Below are 19,585 nucleotides of genomic sequence, written 5' to 3'. Positions count from 1 at the left end.
AATATACAATAACATTTCTAATATAGCAGTGCTGCAATGACGTGAAGCATAGTTAATCCATATTTATGGAGCAGTGCTTTATGAATAATATCTTCATATTGCCAACCGCCAATAAACCCCACAGGATAATAATATCTTATATGGTTTGGTCGCTGCATAATGCATTTGTGAGGATGTGTCAAAATGACAAACAAAAAAATACCTGTATTTTTGTCAGTATTTTAGCATATAGTTGTTCTTGAAAAATACAGTACCAGTCAAAAGTTTGGACACACCTACTCATTCCAGGGTTTTTCTTTATTTTTTACTATTTTCTACATTGCAGAATAATAGTGAAGTCATCACAACTATGAAATAACACCAATGGAATCATATAGTAACCAAAAAAAGTGTTAAACAAATCAAAATGTATTCTTCAAAGTTGTCAGCCTTTGCATTGATGACAGCTTTGCACAATCTTGGCATTCTCTCAACCAGCTACATGAGGTAATCACCTTGAATGCATTTCAAGTAACAGGTGTGCCTTGTTAAATGTTGATTTGTGGAATTCCTTGCCTCCTTAATGAATTTGAGCCAATCAGTTCTGTTGTGACAAGGTAGGGTTGGTATAAAGAAGATAGTCCTATTTGGTAAAAGACCAAGTTGTCACGGTATTCCTTAGGTGAAGTAGAGGCGGACCAAAATGCAGCGTGGTGGTTATTCATGTTTTTTAATAAAGACACTAGACATGAATAAACTAACAAAAACAATCAACGTGGAAAATCAAAAACAGCCCTATCTGGTGCAAAACACAGAGACAGGAACAATCACCCACAAAACCCAACACAAAACAGGCTACCTAAATATGGTTCCCAATCAGAGACAATGACAAACACCTGCCTCTGATTGAGAACCATATCAGGCCAAACATAGAAATAGACAAACCAGACACACAACATAGAATGCCCACCCAGCTCACGTCCTGAGCAACACTAAAACAAGGAAAACACATGTGAACGATGGTCAGAACGTGACAGAACCCCCCCCCCCTCCCCCCCTGGCGCTGAACGTGGACCCCACTCCATAATTGTCTTAGTCCACCTCCTTAGCGTCCCTTGAGTGACGACCCTCGCCGCTAACCTTGGCCTAGGAAACCTAACAACGGGCCCTACTGGACTGAGGGGCAGCTCCGGACTGAGGTAGCTCAGGACTGAGGGGTAGCTCGGGACTGAGGGGAAGCTCGGGACTGAGGAGAAGCTCGGGACTGAGGGGAAGCTCAGGCAGGTTGATGGATCTAGCAGATCCTGGCTGGCTGGTGGTTCCGGCATACCCTGGCTGACTGGCAGATCCTGGCTGACTGGTGGATCCTGGCTGACTGGCTGACTGGCAGATCCTGGCTGACTGGCGGATCCTGGCAGACTGGCGGATCCTGGCTGACTGGTGGATCCTGGCTGACTGGCGGATCCTGGCTGACTGGCGGATCCTGGCAGACTGGCGGATCCTGGCAGACTGGCGGCACTGGCGGCGCTGGGCAGACGGGTAGCTCAGACGGCGCTGGGCAGACGGGAGCTCCGGCAACGCTGGAGAAGAAGGCTATGGCAGCGCTGGACTGAGTAGCTCTGGCGCCTCTAGACTGAGGGGCGGGAGCTCTGGTAGCGCCGAACAGGCGGGAGACTCTGGCTGCGCTGGAGAGGAGGAAGGCTCTGGCAGCGCTGGAGAGGCGGGAGACTCCGACAGCGCTGGAGAGGAGGAAGGCTCCGGCAGCGCTGGAGAGGCGGGAGCCCCTGTAAGGATGAGCCGGAGAGACAGCCTGGTGCGGGGGGCTGCGACCGGAGGGCTGGTGCGTGGAGGTGGTGACGGATAGACCGGACCATGCAGGCGCACTGGAGCTCTTGAGGACCGAGCCTGCCCAACCTTACCTGGTTGAATGGTCCCGGTCGCCCTGCCAGTGCGGCGAGGTGGAATAGCTCGCACTGGGCTATGCAGGCGAACCGGGGACACAGTGCGCAAGGCTGGTGCCATGTAAGCCGGCCCAAGCAGACGCACTGGAGACCAGATGCGTAGAGCCGGCTTCATGGTACTTGGCTCGATGCCCACTCTAGCCCGGCCGATACGCGGAGCTGGAATGTACCGCACCGGGATATGCACCCGCACTGGGGACACCGTGCGCTTCACAGCATAACACGGTGCCTGCCCGGTCTCTCCAGCCCCCCGGTAAGCACAGGAAGTTGGCGCAGGTCTCCTACCTGGCTTCACCACACTTCCTGTGTGCCACCCCCCATGACATTTTTGGGGCTGCCTCTCGGGTTTCCTTGCCAGCCGTGTTCCCTCATATCGCCAGCTCCTCTCTCCGGCTGCCTCTGCTCTCCTAGCTGCCTCCACCTGTTCCCATGGAAGGCGATCCTTTCCCGCCAGGATCTCCTCCCAGGTGTAGCAACCCTTGCCGTCCAATACATCGTCCCATGTCCATTCCTCTTTGCGCCGCTGTTGCTGTTGCCCGTTACCACGCCGCTTGGTCCTGTTGTGGTGGGTGATTCTGTAACGGTATTCCTTAGGTGAAGTAGAGGCGGACCAAAATGCAGCGTTGTGGTTATTCATGTTTTTTAATAAAGACACTAGACATGAATAAACTAACAAAAACAATCAACGTGGAAAACCAAAAACAGCCCTATCTGGTGCAAAACACAGAGACAGGAACAATCACCCACAAAACCCAACACAAAACAGGCTACCTAAATATGGTTCCCAATCAGAGATAATGACTAACACCTGCCTCTGATTGAAAAACATATCAAACATAGAAATAGACAAACCAGACACACAACATAGAATGCCCACCCAGCTCACGTCCTGACCAACACTAAAACAAGGAAAACACATACGAACGATGGTCAGAACGTGACACAAGTCCATAATATGGCAAGAACAGCTCACATACGCAAAGAGAAATGACAGTCCATCATTACTTTAAGACATGAAGGTCAGTCAATCCGGAAAACTTTCACAAACTTTTAAAGTTTCTTCAAGTGCAATCGCAAAAATCATCAAGAGCTAGGATGAAACTGGCTCTCATGAGAACCGCCACAGCAAAGGATCTCTGCTGCAGAGGATAAGTTCTTTGGAGTTAACTTCACCTCAGGTTGCAGCCCAAATAAAAAAATTCCAGGTAAAGCTGGTTGAGAGAATGCCAAGAGTGTGCAAAGCTGTCGTCAAGGCAAAGGTTGGTTTCTTTGAAGAATCTAAAGTATTAAATATATTTTGATTGTTTTAACACCATTTTTGTTACAACATGATTGCATATGTGTTATTTCATAGTTTTGATGTCTTCACTATTATTTTACAATGTAGAAAATAGTAAAAATCTATAAAAATCCTTGAATGAGTAGGTGTGTCCACACTCTTCTTCCGAAGAGGAGAGGCGAAAAGGATCAGATGACCAATATGCGGCGTGGTAAGTGTCCATGGTTCTTTTAATACGTAAATGTACACATGAACACTTCAAAACAATAAACATGGGAAACCTAAACAGTCCTATCTGGTGCAAAGACAGGGACAATCACCCACAAACACAAAGTGAAACCCAGGCTACCTAAGTATGATTCTCAATCAGAGACAACTAATGACACCTGCCTCTGATTGAGAACCATACTAGGCCGAAACATAGAAATACCCCAAAACATAGAAAAACAAACATAGACTGCCCACCCAACTCACGCCCTGACCATACTAAATAATGACAAAACAAAGGAAATAAAGGTCAGAACGTGACACTGACCATATGCTTCCCTTTCGAAACAGTTTGTGCATATATTATGACAAAATATTACTACCAAACAGCGTGACTAAGAACTCCTCGGCAAAAACGTCTAAATTATTGACAGATTTCTGGCTTTATCTTAGATTTAACCTATCTATTTTGAGGAAGCATGTTGTTGTTACACCGTATCAAGAGTAGTGTTGAGCGATTAACTGAAACGTCAGTTGTTCGTTTTTTAAACAACTAATTGACTGATGTTGGTACCATTATTTTAATTCCATTTCGTTCTTTTTTTTCTGATCACAATGCTCAGTTTCTCTAGAGATAAATCCGGTAAAGGCGAACTGTGCGATGGAGTATGGGGTTTTATTTTCCAACAAGCCAATATTCAACATAGTTTAGCGCAGAAAAAGTAATAACCATAATCCATTGTGCACCTAGTTGTCTGATCTGTATGGGCACAGAGACAGAGAGAAGAAGGAAGATTGCATGATTGAGAGGGATAGAGAGCAACTGCTTCCCGAAGTATATCTACCTGAAAATATATGATCTAAGTGATTAATTGTTAGTATTCAGCAGTCATAAAATTATGCCTAAATTACTATGAAGAAAAGTGATTTTAGCACCAGATTCATTAATAAGTGCATCGACGATGTAGTCCGGACGCTTATAAGAAATCCCACTATGACCTCCAATGAGCAATCAAACAGGCAATGCGTCAATACAGGACTAAGATCAAGTCCTACTATGCTGGCTCTGTAATTTAGAGAAATCCAGCCGCGAACTGTTCTTGACGACTGTGTGAGCTCGCTCTCCGTAGCCGATGTGAATAAGAGCTTTAAACAGGTTAATATTCACAAGGCTACGGGACCAGATGGAATACCAGGACAGGTACCCAAAGCATGCGCTCACCAGTTGACAAGTGTTTTCACCGAAATGTTCAACCTATCTCTGAAGCGGTGTGTAATACCAACTTGTTTCAAGCAGACCACCATAGTCCAGGGGCCAAAGAATGCCAAGGTAACCTGCCTAAATGACACTCACATCTATAGCCATGAAATGCTTTGAATGGCTGGTCATGGTTCACATCAACACCATCATCGCAGATACCCTGGATCCACTCCAATTTACATACCGACCAAACAGATGAGGCAATCTGTATTGCATTCCACACTGCCCTGACCGAGCTGGACAAAAGGAATACCTATTTAAGAACGCTGTTCTTTGACTACAGTTCAGCATTAAACAACATAGTCCTCTCCATGCTCATCACCAAGCTCGAGACCCTGGGACTGCACACCTCCCTCTTCAACTTCCTGGGTCCCTCATTTATCACTATTGCGTAGAAACCATTTAAAAATACTACAGCATTTCAAATGTTCATGGGCATAAAAAAGTGTAATTCATCAAACAATCCTACAAGCATCATACGCCCACTGGTAGGAGATAATCTTTGACAAATATCAATTGTCCTCAGTCTCGGTGCTCATGCATAACCTTGGCAATTAAAGCCCGTAGGGTATATACAACACCGTACCATGAAATACAACTGCGCAACCAAAATAAAACAGAAGAAAATTACTTTTCAGAGACTGAAATAGAGGTGCTAGTGTCAGAGATTAAGTAAAACCAAAACCTTTTATTTAGCTTGCTCAGTTGTGGCCAGTAGAAATAAAAACATAGTTACAAAGAGAGGACCATTAGTTCAATACAAAAATCAAATCAAAGTTTATTTGTCACGTGCGCCGAATACAACAGGTGTAGACCTTACAGTGAAATGCTTACTTACAGGCTCTAACCAATGGTGCGAAGAAATCAAAATGTGTGTGTGTGTAGGTAAGTAAAAAAATAGAACAACAGTAAAAAGACATTTGAAAAAAGAGTAGCAAGGCTATATACAGACACCTCTTAGTCATGTACATTCATGTATGTATAGGTAAAGTGACTATGCATATAAGATAAACCGAGAGTAGCAGCAGTGTAGAAGAGGGCAAATGCAATTCAAGTTGCTTTAGCAATGTCAAATATTATATACTTAAAATGACTAAGCAACACTCACCAATAAGACATCCATCCTCAAGAGCTCACTAATGTAGGCTTATAGGCCAACGTTGCTGTTCTGCAGAAGGAACGAATTGTGCATTTCACCTGGCCACCTTGCCACAACATTCGACAGCTGCGTTTGCACATCACATAACCTATCACCTGCATATCATGAGTGGAAGCCTTTTCTGTTCACATAGTTGAACTCATTTGGGGTGGTGCTTTTATGGTGAGGTGGGTGCCGTCCATTGATCCGTTGTTCGTTTCGATGATGATTGCATCTGAAATATTGGCTCATCGAGGGCTGTGAGAAGCTGATCGTCAAGGTCCTGCTGAAAAGTGCTTGTTGGCAAAAACCCGAGGGTGGATAGCAATTAAATGTGCACCAAAACGGCATGTGTTTGCCTTTAGGTAGGTCCTAAATCATTTAAAAACTCCTATAAGATTGACTCATCAGATATTGTTTCCCAAAATCAATCTGTACTTTCTGCAAAAAAAGTTAGACCTGTAAAAAAGTAAGTGCTCTCTGCAAAATGTGCCAAATCTTCCAAAAGGGCAAAATCAGTCACTTCTCATTTCATTTCCCATTATCTCAGTCTTTTGTAGTGTTTCAACAATGGTTTCACTTGCACACGTGCCTCTAATTTGTGTGCACAAGGACTATGGTGGTCTGCTTGAAACATCTACAGACTGGGTCAGGGAAAGGTTGAACATGTCAGTTAAGACACTTGCCAGCTGGTCAGCACATGCTCTGAGTGCACGTTTTGGTAATCTGTCTGGGCCTGCGACCATGTCAATGTTAACCTGTTTAAGGGTCTTACTCACATTGGCTATGGAGAGCAAGATCACACAGTCATCCAGAACAGCTGGTGCTCTCATGCGTGGTTCAGTGTTGCTTGCCTCGACGCAAGTATCGAAGGCATTTGGCTCGTCGGGTAGGCTCGTGACACTGGGTTTCCCTTTGTAACCCATGATAATTAGCAAGCCCTACCACATCTGATGAGTTTCAGAGACGGTGTAGTAGGATTCAATTTTAGTCCTGTATTGTTGCTTTGCCTGTTTGATAGTTCATCGGAGGGCGTAGTGTTAAGTTGAGTTGATTTTATTTTTACAGAGACACATTAATCAACGTTTCAGTAAAAGTGACGGTTTTTGCCAGCCGACTAATTTTCAACCGCACTCCCTGGGCAGGTTATTAAAAACAATTACAATATAGACAATCATTGAGCAGTGAGCACACGCAGAGCAACATGGGACAAGCAAAACATAGCATACAGACAGATCAACATAGGACAAGCAAGATATAGAATATAGACAGAGCAACATAGAACAAAAAGCAGCAAGGCAAAATTCATAAAAGTAACAAAGTGTTTCCACACCTCACAAGCTACAGACAACAGACAACAAACAACATGGAAAGCGGCAATACACAGCTAGGGATTATGTTCACAAATCTGATTGACCTTTAGCCATGTTTACATGCATTTTGTGAAAGTGTGATATGTGTTGCAGTTATGTGTGTGTTATGTGTGTCTGATGGCAGTGTATTCCAGACATGGGAAGCTCTCACAGATGTCATGACTGTCCTGACCAGGTCAGGTTACAGGAGACCACAACCCTACATATTATCTCTCAACCCCAACAGAGGAGGAGAGATCTAGGAGTCTGAAGATGTGGGATGTTTTATGATCCCTCACGCCCCTGGTAAATCTCAGGCCACAGACAAATTCCTTTGTCCTGTTACTATGGAGAACCAGCCTCAGAACATTAAACATGAAATAAAGGGACTTTGGAACAATGGTTTCCGTCAGCCACAATGGTGGGCATGACGATAGATGGAATATGAAAATGTAAGTCATTTTTGTTTTGTTATTAAAGGTTAATAGATGACGGTATTACGAAAACATTGTAATGTGAAGGTTTTCCTAGTAAATGTTTGAAGTTTATACATTGTACGTTGTATGGAAAATATCCAAATCAAAGAGAATGTTTTGGGGAAGATTAAATGTTAAGTTGTCTAAAATTGGATTTGAATGAAATCTGCCCTAAAGGCGGTTACGCCCACTTCTGACCCAAGGGTATAAAACCTGTGAGTATAGAATTTACAGGAGGACTACGTGACTAAAAAGTCTAAAATGTCAACGAACCCAGAACGCAACGCAAGTTTGAAGACAAAGAAATCCTTTTCTACCCAAGCTACGGATGAGTAGCTGTGTTTAAGAGTGTGATTTCAAGTCGAACCACCTAGCCTCCATCTCCCATCGAATCGTGGTATCTAAAGGGTTTCATTGCTATGCTGTGAGCTCTGAGCTCTTCCAGAGAAAAGGGTGAGGGAACAGACTCCTAAGCCAAAAGGACACTGACATCGGGAGGACGGTCAGAGGTGTGCCGGAGTAGTGAGTCATTGAGCCACCTGAAGGCCTACGCAGAGAATCCTCGGAGATCATCCCCACGTAATTACATCACTATATTCTGACCCATAAGAGCGGCAGTTTGCGGCAAGGCTAGGGTTAGAATAGCATAGTTGACAAATTCACCCAAATGTATATTTCTCTTGAGTACTTTCTTTTTTTCTCTCTCTTTTGAAATCCCCACTGTGGGTAACACGCGCCATAGTGTGTTGGCCCGTTATACTAAGTTCTAATCAATAGCCTATAATATGTTTGTCTATGTTTATCTTTTATCATCATTTTAGCTTTTTAGTGAATAAATATTCAACTAAGATTGGTGTGGTATGAACTCAATGGTGAGACCCGGGTCCGTGCAGATTAACGGGCTATTTGACGTTCAGAACGAGATTGGTAGAGGCAACTGGCAACAAGTTAATTTGGGAAATAGAAATTCAATAAAAACTAGTTTTGGTGCCCCAGGTTAATGAGTTAATAATTGCTTGATTCAGTTAATCACGCAATTAGACACTTTAATCATTAGATGAACAACAGTTGTCACATTAACTAATACAACGTCACGACACAAAGAAAGCGGATTTACTAAAGGTGCTTTTCCATAAGGGAACTGTACAGTCACATCTCATGGCAGACCTTGTAGATCTGCTGCCATATGTTTGGGTTTTCTGTTTAACAAAAATACTGAGTGGAGGGGGAGCCAGGCCATTTAGGATCTTGAATACAAGACATGCGTCTGTGTATTGCACATGATTTTCCCATCTCAGGAGCTCATGCTTTCTGATGATGTAACAGTGATGATGGCTATTGGGCTTCCTATCAAGCACTTTGAGAACCTGTTTGTAGACAGACTGAATGGGTTTTAATGTTGTACAGCAAGCTTGGGGCAACTAGGCAAGCAGTATGTTAAGTTGGTAGAGTATCATAGATTTGAAGTACAGTTTTGCTACCTCTGTAGTCAAATGATTTAGTATACATCGGAAATTAGCTCGGTTGAATTTGTTTTTTGAATTACCTTTTTCACATGCTTTTTAAAAGAGAGGTTAGAAACAAGTATGATGCCAAGGTACTTAAAATCAGATACCACCCGGAGCTTCTCCCCTGACACATAGACATCTGGCTCAGAAGCATCTGTTGCCCTCTTTGTGAAGAACATGCAAACAGTTTTTTCATATTGAGATGCAAACTGAGCCACTTTGTAACTTGGACCATTACAGTAGTGAGTTCTGGTGCAGCTTGTTGTTTGCTCTTTGCATGCACATATATGACTGTATCATCTGCATACATTTGAAATCCAAACCCAGTACAGACAGAAGGCAGATCATTAATGTACAGGCTGAACAGGAGGGGCCCCAGTATTGACCCTTGGGGCACTCCCACATCATAGCTAAGTGTGGGCGACAGCTCATTGCTCACTCTGACACACTGAGTTCTGCCCTCAAGGTATGATTTCATCCATTTCAAGGCATCGGGGGAAAAGTTTAACTTGGACAATTTTGTGATGAGAATCTTAAAGTCCAGAAACACAGCTCCAACAATGCCCCCTTTGTCCATTTTGGACTTCACATTTTCCAGAAGAAAGCAGTTAGCCGTTTCTGTGGAGTGTTTCGCTCTGAAGCCAAACTGCATGTGAAGGGGCTGTTGTTGAGGTGGGCAATCAGTTGTTCTGCTACACACTTTTCAACAACCTTTTTCTCACCACAGGTAGTATACTAATGGGCCTGTAGTTACTCACGTCAGCAGGGTCGCCCGATTTAAAGATGGCCGTTATTATGGCCGACTTCCATACTCTTGGAAACACCCCCAGACCAATAGATGTGTTGGTGACCTTAGTAATGAGGCCAATGAGTGACTCTTTGTAGTGATCATTCCAGTTAATTCCCTTAATTGCGTTTTCAAAATAGTTTAATTCACTCTTAGGTATTCTTATTTGATCCGGCTTGCTAACAGTAGAGAGGTTAAACCTGCTCTAAGACAGCTTTCTGGCTATTAGTGTCAGATTAGGATCAGATAGCCCAGTAACCATATTGAATGATTCAGTCACTCTCTCTGGTTTATTACTGAACACCAAATCAATCTGTGTTTTAGAGCAACAAGTCACCCTGGTTGGCCCTGTAACTAGCTGTGTAAAGTCAAAGGTATTAGTGAGGGTTTTCCTACAAGACTTGTCATCATAATTAATATTAAAATCTCCCATTAAGATGACCTCTTTCCCAAAATCACATTCCCTAAGCATGTTATTAAACTGATCAAAAAACACACTTTTGATGGAAGGTGGCCTTTACATTCCAATAAGGGTAAAATACATTTGGGGAGACAGTGTAACGTTCAGCCCAATACATTCTAGTTCATTATCACATGACCACTCAATTTGTTTACATCGGATATGTTCTTTAATGTAAATCATCACTTCCTTCAATCCTGTCTCTCCTGAAAACATTGTAGCCAGGCACAATCAAAGCAGCATATGGAGAGTTTTTATGGAGCCATGTCTCTGAGAGGCAGAGGAAGTCAAGGTTGGAGTCTGTGAGTAGATGTTGAATTTGATCACATTTACATTACATTTAAGTCATTTAGCAGACGCTCTTATCCAGAGCGACTTACAAATTGGTCACTTTTTGGAATGACCCTACGAATGTTCAAGTGCCCCCCTAGTAGTCCCTTGGGCTTAGCTCGTGGGTCCCAAATGACTCGAGAGTGATTGACACACTGAAAAAAGTTGTGTTTTCTGATGGCTGGGTTTAAGCCGTTTTGTTTCGTTTTGATTAGGGGCAGTTCAGTAGTGCAATTAACAATCCCTCCCGCCTGCACTGGATGTGGGGAACTAATTAAAACAGCTTGCGTACCAGAAGCAGAGTCAGAGATCGCATATTGCGACTTGGGTATGTTTGAAGAGTCAAAATCTATCCTGGAGCCGGGTGAGTCGAAAGAAACCATGGGACCATAGCACTCACCCACTTCCACAGCGGCGACGATCAGTGGACGAGGCCATCCACTGCTTTCCACTCCGGTGAGTATCACTGGCTCGGGGATGATAGGCCCAGGATTGAGTTGCACATCCCCGGAGAGCAGGATGGTAGTGAAAAGGTAGTTTAATAGTTTCCGATAAACGTTGGACTTGTGTTTGTCACGCCTAAGCGGTTTAGAGGAAATAGGGAGCGAGGTAGACTTGGTCATTATTCAGAACATTATTGTATGCTGTGTACTGTCGGCTCCCGTGGAGCGGTGAACCAATGTGTTTGGTGTTGGTATTTTCTGGCAGTAGATTTATTGTGTCATCCCAGCAAGGACGCACTGAGATTATCAGTAGAGCAGCTACATAACAGGACAATCATGGCAATGTACTGGAGATAAAACACATAATTGCGCTTTAACTCCTTGCGTGAGTTACTTAGCTGGGGTCGGCGTACACCTGATGATTTAGATAAAATAACAGCATTCATGCCGCACCACCCTGTCTTCCATCCACCATTACCAGAAAGGCTGTTTATCCTCAGATGTTCCGAGTGGGATTTAAGCGTCCAGATTAGTGTCTCGCTCCTTGAAAACGGCAGCTCTAGCCTTTAGGTCAGTGCGGATGTTGCCAGTAATCCATGGCTTCTGGTTAGCATATGTACGTACATGTTCACTGTGTGGACGACATCATCAATGCACTTACTAATGAAGCTGGTGACTGATGTGGTAAACTCTTCAATGTTATCGGATGTATCCCGGAACATATTCCAGTCTGTGCTAGCGAACCATTCCTCTCGTTTAGCATTGGATTCATTGGACCACTTCCGTATAGATTTTTTCTGTTGCTTCTGAACAGGAATCAGGAGGATAGAGTCATTGTCAGATTTGCCAAATGGAGGGTGAGGAAGAGCTTTGTATGCGTCTCTGTGTGTGGAGTAGAGGTGATCTAGAGATTTTTCGCCTCTAGGTGACACGCTGGTAGAAATGAGGTAATTTTCTTGCATTCATATCACCAGAGACTAGGAGCGCCGCCTCTGGATGAGCATTTTCTTGTTTGTTTATGGCCATATACAACTTGTTGAGTGTGGTCTTAGTGCTAACATTGGTTTGTGGTGGTAAATAGCTACTACAAATATAGGTAAATAGTATGGTCTAAGGCTAGCAGAACCTCGAGACTTTGTTAATAGAGATTGCCCCCCAGTTGTTTTTAACAGAGACACACACCACTCCCTTTGAGTTTACCCGACGCTGCTGTTCTGTCCTGCCAATGTATAGAAAAACAAGCTACATTAATGTTTTCCATGTCCTTGTTCAGCCACAACTCAGAGAAACATAGGATATTACACTACTTCAGATCACGTTGATAGGATAGTCTTGAATGGAGTTGACAGTTTATTCTCCAGTATTCTCCAGTTCACCAATAGACTGGAGGGTAGAGGCAGTTTATCCACTCGCCTACGTGTGTGGTTTTGGTTCAAAGTGATGTGTATCAGTTTCAGGTCTCTATTAGGGTAAAGCTATGTCCTAAAAATAAGGCTTTCTGAAATATATACTATATGTTATTGCGTTATATATTTTATTGTTTTAATGATAACACATGTAGTTAGAATCTCACTTGGTGAAATCAGTACAATAAAACATTCATGAATGCAACAACCATGTTGCTGTCAATAACAAATAAAGTAATGGGTGGAAACTCTGCAATTCACTCAAAAGACAAGGAAAAATTATAGTGTGTTCATTTATCACTGGTTCTTTCAGTGTGGCTTTAACAATTGAGAATATGCTGTACACACACACATAGCAAGCGCACACATGCATACTGACACATGCATACTGACACCACACTCACTCACTCACTCACTCACTCACTCACTCACTCACTCACTCACCACTCACTCACTCACTCACTCACTCACTCACTCACTCACTCACTCACTCACTCTTTTATATTCTTCAAAGTAGCCACCCTTTGCATTGATGACAGCTTTGCACACTCATGGCATTTTCTCAACCAGCTTCCTGTCTTGATGGAGTTCCCATATATGCTGAGCACTTGTTAGCTGCTTTTCCTTCACTCTGCTGTCCAACTCATCCAAAACCATCTCAAATGGGTTGAGGTCGGGTGATTGTGGAGGCCAGGTTAACTGATGCAGCACTCCATCACTCTCCTTCTTGGTCAAAAAGCCCTTACACAGCCCGGAGGTGTGTTGGGTCATTGTCCTGTTGAAAAACAAATGGTAGTCCCACTAAGCACAAACCAGATGGGATGGTGCATTGCTGCAGAATATTGTGGTTGTCATGCTGGTTAAGTGTGCCTTGAATTATAAATAAATCATTGACAGTGTCACCAGCAAAGCACCCCCACACCATCACACCTCCTCCATGCTTCACGGTGGGAACCACACATGCAGAGATCATCCGTTCACCTACTCTGCATCTCACAAAGACACGGCAGTTGGAACCAAAAATCACAAATTTGGACTCATCAGACCAAAAGACAGATTTGCAATGATCTAGTGTCCATTGCTCATGTTTCTTGGACCAAGCAAGTCTCTTCTTATTATTGGTGTCCTTTAGTAGTGTTTTTTTTTGCTGCAATTTGACCACAAATCCTCTGAACAATTGATGTTGAGATATGTCTGTTACTTGAACTCTGTGAAGCATTTATTTGGGCTGCAATTTCTGAGGTGCAGTTAACTCTAATGAACTTATCCTCTGCAACAGAGGTAACTCTGGGTCTTCCTTTGCTGTGGCGGTCCTCAAGAGAGCCAGTTTCATCATAGCGCTACATGGTTTTTCTTACTGCACTTGAAGAAACTTTCAAAGGTTAAGTAATTTAGATTGTTGCGTAAATCAACTCTAGGGGATTAACACTTAAACTAGGGTTATTTTACACCACTGGGTGATAATCTAACACCTGAATCAAGAAAGGCTTCCTAATACCAGGGCCACAACAGAATTATCAGCCGCTACTAGAGCAGGCCCAACCTATACCCCGCTGGACCAGTTCTTTAGAAACCTTCACAGTGGCAGACAAGCAACAGCTGCATTCAACACACCTTCTGGTTAAAGAGGGGTGTGTGTCTTTGAAGCTTCAGCTTCTGTCAGTGTGCAGCGGGTGTACATATCCATCACACAGTGGCGGGCACAAGCACACAGGCACCCTCTATATTCGTAATTCCAAAATGTGCGTGTGTGTATATAGACAACAACACGTATTAGGAAACATTGTGTTACAGAAGCAAGGCAAGAAATAGAGTAAATATTTAGGTCTAGGCACCTACACTGGTGTTTGTAGTTTGTGATAGTACCACTCCCGCATGAGGCAGCATCACCCAGCCAGGCAATCAGTCTACACTACAGCCACATGGCCTTTGCAATACCAGAGACAGATCCCTCTCAGTGTATGTCCCTATTCCCTATATAGTGCACTACTTTTGATCACACATCAAATTGGCCAGTGTTACCTAGTGTTGATTTTTCAGTGCAAGATTTCTAGTGTTGATTCAGTTAAATTAACACTCACTTGTGTAAAATAACCCCCGTGTTGTTATTAATAACCAGTTGAGTGTGAGAGTATGATTGTGTCAGTTTTACTATGTGGAGAGTAAAACATTCCCATCAAAACCAAAGCCATAAATATGATATTCCCCAGCAGGCTCTACTGCAAGTAGATTTAAAATATATATATATATATTATTTGTGTTTTCATGTACATTGATTGATTAATCTTATGCTACACAAAGATAAATAACATACATTTTCTAAACTAATGCAAATAGTTAGTTAGAATTATTGCACTCATGACTGAAATTGTTATTCCATATTAATTATTAGGGGGTACTCTCCTTTTATCAAAATTCAGTGACAGTTATTTTTGGATGCCAAATGTTTTACTACAAAGCAGGATCAATTAATTATCCAGCTGCCATTGATCAACATGACAAAAATTGGCTGATTTTCAGCTTCATTAAGAAAGCTGAACTTCAACATGTGTTTTGGTTGCTGAGTTAATTAGACTATGCCTATTTCAAGCTTTTCTTTCGAAAGAGTTAAAGGTTAATACAGAATATTTAGTTAAATTTGCTGATTAAGTAACTTGAACTGTATTGTCGGCGGCAGGGTAGCCTAGAGGTTAGAGCGTTGGACTGGTAACCGGAAGGTTGCAAGTTCAAATCCCTGAGCTGACAAGGTACAAATCTGTCATTCTGCCCCTGAACAGGCAGTTAACCCACTGTTCCTAGGCTGTCATTGAGAATAAGAATTTGTTCTTAACTCACTTGCCTAGTGAAATAAATTTAAAAATTCCCCTCTACTTGCGGGAGGATGAAAATTCCAACAATTGGATATCCTAGTTAATTAAGGTTTGAGCATTTCCACAGCAATTCCTGAAGTCTTGGAAATGCTTACATAAGAGCATGTGAAAATAAATAGTTGTAAATAACATTGTAATACTGTTAACCCAACACTGAGCTACTTTGGCATAATGGTAAAAATACTATATGAGGCATTATCGCAAAAAAACATTGATGCAAACTATTTACACTTCCTAGTGTTAAAAATACAATATTCGACCCACCATTTGGGTTTGGTCCAATGTAGCAAAATGTGAAACTGTGTCTTTTACATTGGATAAAAGTAGAGACTCAGAGATATAAAATGTTTTATCATAGACTGCAGTTGAGGAACAATTGACAAACTTTTACTCCCACTTTTGAGAAAATGGCACTTGACTGTTTTGGTACACCTTGTGGAGAGCTCTTCTTTCTACACCCATTCAGCATCATTCACACCCTCTTAAGCCTAAACTCCATCCATCTCTTTAAGGATTCACATGTGAGGTCATGTGCTAAAGAGAGTGAATACGGTAGTATAGTAAACAACCAACATTTTCAAGTCTAAAAGTGCCGAAACTACTAGCAAAAAGTAGTAGTAAAAATACACTTTATCTTGTCCTTGGCCTATATCCTAATCTGACTTTGTTGCAGGTCATACTATTTACCAGAGACGGTAATGTGAAGAATAGCATTGAGGTGTAAACGGTACAGTGAAGTGGTTACTTGCATAGTGGAGTCTTTTGTTTAGACATGTAGCTAGCTAGCTAAACAATGAACCATAAACCCAACTCATACTACCATACACCACGCATGAATCTGCAGGTAGCTAAAGCTAACTTTTCTTTGTTAGCTAGCTAACATTAGGCAATAACTAGCAAAGCAAATGGGTCTGAGATACTAATATTATCACTACACAGATCATACATGTAATGTTAGCTCGTTAGCGAGCGAGCCAGCTAACGTTAGTTAGCTAGCTAGCTATCTAACAGTGCATTTTAGCCTGCAATGAGAACATCTTTCTGACAAAATATCATAATATCTGAAAATGTAGCTAGACTCTTACGTGTATATATGAATGAACACTTCACGTCAGACTGAAACCATTTAACTGTTTGAAGCTAAGTCTTGTTTGGCCAATGTCGTTTCAAGTCACCCCGGTTCACACTGACCATGGCATGTGCAGAAAGTAGCCCATCACAACTTTTTCCAACTGTCGATAGCGCCTGCTAAATTCAGGGCATTAATATTGCTGAGAAAAGAAGTGAAACGTTTGTAGTGCTCAATGGCTAACGTTATATGTTTCAAAAAAATAATGGATTATCAACACATACCGAGCAGCTCACATTATAGACAGCAGCATGCTACATGACAGACCAATCCAAACTCACTTTTTCCATGGCTTACCAACTAGGCTCGTCATTTTTAATTTTACCCCAATTTCATGGTATCCAATCGTTTAGTAGCTACTATCTTGTCTCATCGCCACAACTCCCGTATGGGCTCGGGAGAGACGAAGGTTGAAAGTCATGCATCCTCTGATACACAACCCAACCAAGCCGCACTGCTTCTTAAAACAGTGCGCCTCCAACTCAGAAGCCAGCCACACCAATGTGTCGGAAGAAACATTGTGCACCTGGCAACTTTGGTTATTGTGCACTGAGCCCAGCCCACCACAGGAGTCTCTGGTACGCGATGAGAAAAGGATATCCCTACCGGCCAAGCCCTCCCTAACCCAAATGACGCTAGGCCAATTGTGCGTCGCCCCACAGACCTCCCGGTCGCAGCCAGTTGCAACAGAGCCTGGGCGCAAACCCAGAGTCTCTGGTGGCACAGCTGGCGCTGCAGTACAGCCCCCTTAACCACTGCGCCACCCGGGAGGCTTAAGCTTGTAATTTTAACAATTATTTGAATTAGTATTGACTGATGGAAAACAAGTTTGTTATTAAGGAACATGAAAGTTCACATGTTCCAGAAGGCATTTCTGCCAATAAACGCGTTTTGATAATAAAAAAGAAGAAGTTAAATTGCCAATTCTGTGAAGTGGTGACATGAGACATACACCGAGCTTTCTGAATTATGAGGTATTACTGAATAACACTAAAAGTGTTAATTCCCTAACACTGAGAGTGTAAAAGCATCAGTTCTAATACATTGCTAATTTATGTCGGAATTGGCAACAATCATGGTATTAGGGACTCAACATTCTTGGAATGTTAGTTCATCAACAATTTGATAAGTGTTATTTAACAATATTTATGTGGATCCCATGTAATTACTAAGAAAGTGTTACATTTAAAAATGTGTTAAAATTCAGATTGCAAATTTGTTGTGCAGAGGACTTGGTTGCCCATGACTGAAGGAAGGATATCATGTGGTTGCATACCAAAAGGCACCCTTTTCCCTATAGTGCACTACTTTTGACCAGAGCTTTATGGTCCTTGCACAGAAATTATCCAGGGTTGAATCAACACTGACAGTGTTACATTTAACACTGGGCCAGTCTGAAAACGGGTCCACATTTTTCAGTGTTAAAGTAACACTGCTTAGTTCTGACGCTGTTACATTTTGTCAGTGGAATAAACACCTGTGTGGTGTTACAGTAACTCATTTTGAGGTGTTTTTTTAAATGATTTGTTATGACAAGACCATACATCGGAAGCCAAGTTTTAACCCAGCGCAGTGGTCTGAAGCTCCTTGTTTACAGGTCACATCGGCAAGTCACATTATGCTGGTTTGCATAGTTTTATATAATTCCCATTGGAATCAAACCAGAGTTAGGATATTCAACAATTGGACCGTTTAATCACCTGCAATATGAAGTTAGAATGACTGCCAAGGCAGGGAAGATTGATAACTGAGACTAACTAAACTGGAGCAACCAGTAAGTCAATCCACTTACAGATTGGACTAGTTTAGAAAAATGTATGTTACGAGTCTATGTGTAGTATAATATCAATTAATTAGTGTGCAAAACATAGATATTAAAACAAACTGTTCTAAAAAGCAACCTTCAACAAAACATGCTGTGTAATATGATAATGAGGCCTCACCCATGTATTTTTCACTCTGAGAGAGTTAACCACCTGGTTACCACTTCAATTATTCACCGCTGGTGGTGTCATTTTCAATTCCACTGGTGATAACCCCAGCAGAAGACCCAGTTATAACACTTGCAACAATTTTACCTCAACACGGATTTTAACATCAACAAATTTGCTGTGTGGTCTCAAAGAAGACCTTCATTTGATCATTAAAAGAATACGTAATTCATTTATTATGATCTATTTTCTTATTCACCATGCACCAAAGAAACACTATATATACAAAAGAACATGAACACCCCTTCAAATTAGTGGATTCGGCTATTTCAGCCACACTCGTTGCTGACAGGTGTATAAAATCGAGCACACAACCATGCAATCTCCATAGACAAACATTGGCACATAGACAAACATTGGCCTTACTGAAGGGCTCAGTGACTTTCAACATGGCACCGTCAACATCCGCTGAATTGCAGAGCGCCAAATTCAAATTAAATTACTACAAATATTACATTTTCATTAAATCACAAGTGCAATATAGCAAAACACAGCTTAGCTTGTTGTTAATCCACGTGGAGTGTCAGATTTAAAAAAAAAAAATTGGCGAAAGCATACCAAGCGTTTACGTAAGGACATCTCTCTCAGTAGAAAAAAAACATTACAAACAGCTAGCAGCCAAGTAGATTGGTCACGAAAGTCAGAAAATCTTCGGATGTTTGCACTCACGAGACTCCCAGTCACACAATAAATGTTCCTTTTGTTCCATAAAGATTATTTTTATATCCAAAATACCGCCATTTGTTTGGCGCGTTATGTTCAGAAATCCACAGGCCGAGTGGTCACGACGGCGCAGACAAAAATTCCAAATAGTATCTGTAAAATTCGTAGAAACATGTCAACCGTTTTTTATAATCAATCATCAGGTTGTTTTTACAATATATAATCTATAATATTTCAACCGGGACTGTAGCTTCTTCAATAGGAGAGAGAGAGAATGTCTGCTCCAAGCTGTTGCGCATGCAAAATGCTGCTGGCACCCAGCCATTCAATGACGCAATGTGATCT

This window comes from Oncorhynchus keta, chromosome 28, assembly GCF_023373465.1.
Source record: "Oncorhynchus keta strain PuntledgeMale-10-30-2019 chromosome 28, Oket_V2, whole genome shotgun sequence".
Lineage (NCBI taxonomy): Eukaryota > Metazoa > Chordata > Actinopteri > Salmoniformes > Salmonidae > Oncorhynchus > Oncorhynchus keta.
Note: the sequence above shows the minus strand (reverse complement) of the source record.